This window comes from Oratosquilla oratoria, chromosome 20, assembly GCF_046742065.1.
Source record: "Oratosquilla oratoria isolate Oo_2021 chromosome 20, ASM4674206v1, whole genome shotgun sequence".
Lineage (NCBI taxonomy): Eukaryota > Metazoa > Arthropoda > Malacostraca > Stomatopoda > Squillidae > Oratosquilla > Oratosquilla oratoria.
The window spans coordinates 41087955-41090829 of NC_134796.1; positions in this window are offsets into that span (position 1 = coordinate 41087955).

The window sequence follows — 2875 nt, forward strand, 5'->3', positions numbered from 1 at the left end:
AGAGAGAGAGAGAGAGAGAGAGAGAATGTTCAAGCCCTCTTATGTAGTGTAGGAACGCAGCCTGGGTGAAGATCAAAGGGAGACTGGACGATGTCAATTAGGTTGAAGTGTTTAGTTGCTTAGAACCATAACGAGTCCATCGCTGCTGTAAGTCAACATGCCTAAGCCTATCTACGTAAGTTATTTATACCATGTTGCATAGTCTTGACAAATCCAGATTTATATAAAAGCCAGCTGAGAAGTTGACAAGAATAACGAAGAAAAGGGAAGAAACAGATTAATGAATTGATTAAGTCTACCTGATATTAGTGCTACGATTAGCGACATGACGTCATATCGGCTGTGTTGACAGCAAATAACGAAGCAGGGAGACTGGACAGCGTCATTTAGGTTGAAGTGTTTGGTTGGGCAGACGAGACCATCCCTGCTGTAAGGCTCCGCATAGACCCTGGCTAGGAATGTGGGGAACGTGAAAGGTTCTATGGAGTTAAGATGAGTTTCCCGCAATAAAAGGTATGACGCTGATAGATGGGGGAAAGACGATCCCTAGAAGGAATTGGCTTCATTTTTTTTTTCATAAAAAAATCAATTTCATGCAAACTAATAAATCAATCCACTAATTCGTATGAAAACCTATTTGATTGCGTAGCTGTTGAGATTTTCAGTAAAACTAAAAAGAATACCGTCATAACAAGTATTTACAGAAAGCCAGGCACAAACATCAATGAGTTCACAAATATGCTTGAAGAAATCATAACTCCATTTAGAAATAAAAATCTATATCTCTGTGGTGACTTCAACATAGATTTACTTAAGTATGAGACTCATGAACAAACAAGACACTTTACAGATATGATTTTCTCTTTAGGTATATATCCTTTGATAAATAAACCAACCCGAATAACAAATACAAGTGAAACATTGATAGATAACATTTTCACCAATATTGTAAACTCCGAGATTCATAGTGGTATCTTAATAAGTGATATAAGTGACCATCTACCGGTATTCACTATCAGTCCAAAAGAAATGCACTGCATAACAAAACCCAGAATTGTACTTAAACGTAAAATTGACGAAAAAGATATTGCAAAATTAAATCAATGCTTAAAAGAAGAAAATTGGGATCAGGTTTACGAGTCAGAAAATGCCAATCTATCATATAACGAATTTGTAAGCATTATCATGAGTAATGTAAACAAATGCTGCCCAGAGAGAGAAGTAGAAATAAAACCACGTAACGTAAACTCAAAACCATGGTTTACAAACGGTCTTAAGAACGCGTGTCGAAAGAAAAACCAACTTTACAAGAAATCAATTCAAAGCAAGTCCTTGACAGACGAAAACAAATACAAAGTGTACAAAAACAAACTTACAACAATTTTACGCAACTGTGAAAAAAAATACTATGACACACTGCTTGAAGGTTATAAAGGTAATATAAAAAAGACATGGGAAGTAATAAACAACTTAACTAGGCACAAAATTAATAACACCAATGAATTCATAGACATTATTAAAAAAGGAAAAACTAAAAAAGAAGTGGCAAACGAATTTAATGAATTTTTCTCCCATGTAGGACTTAACCTCGCGAAACAAATAAAGACAACACATCAAACTTACGAGACATTTTTGAAACACCGAATAAATAACACTATGTTTTTAAAACCCGTCACGGAAAACGAACTTATGAACACAGTAAAATCAATGCAGAACAAGAAATCACTCGATTGCACAGGAATCAATATGAACCTCATAAAACAAATTATGCCTATCATCAAAGATCATTTTCTGACAATATGCAATAAATCATTTGAACAAGGGATATTTCCAGATGCAATGAAAATAGCAAAAGTAATACCGATATTCAAATCAGCCGACAAATCAAGTTATAATAACTATAGACCAATTTCACTATTACCACAGTTTTCCAAAATTCTTGAAAAGTTATTCACAATTCGCCTTGACTCATTTCTAAAAAAAAATGACGTCATTTACCATAGTCAATATGGATTTCAACGAAATCTTTCAACGTCTACAGCAGTAATGGAATTATCTGAAGAGATAACTAACATTATAGAACAAAAGAAAAAGACAGCCGGCATATTTATTGATCTTAAAAAGGCATTTGACACAGTAAATCATGAAATCCTAATTCGAAAGGCCGAATACTATGGGCTAAGAGGTAAAGCTAATGACTGGTTAAAAAGTTATCTAAAAAACAGGAAACAATATGTGGCCATTGAGGAAGAAAGATCACACATTCTACCAGTTACATGCGGAGTACCTCAAGGTTCAGTTCTAGGACCCAAACTATTCTTACTATACATTAATGACATTACAAATGTATCCAACCTTATGAAATTTATACTGTTCGCCGACGATACCACCATTCTATGCTCCGATACAAATTCCGACAAACTGATCAAGACAATTAATGAAGGATTATGTCAACTATCCAACTGGTTTTCAGCCAATAAGCTATCCTTAAACGTATCAAAAACTAACTACCTGCTTTTCTACAAAAATAGTGAAAGTACTAAGCCGATCAAAATAAACAACGAAATTATTGAAAAAGCGTCCGTCAGTAAATTTCTAGGCGTGTATTTAGACGATCAACTTAATTGGAAACATCATATAAATCACGTGATAAATAAGATATCCAAAACTTTAGGAATTATGCATAGAATGAGAAATATTCTCAATGAAAATACCCTACGTACCATTTATTGTAGTCTACTACTACCATACTTAAACTATTGTTCAGAAATTTGGGGTAATACTTATCAAACTAATCTTCAACGCATAATTACCTCTCAAAAAAGGGCACTGCGTATAATCTGCAATGTAGGTCGTTTGGAACATACAAATAATT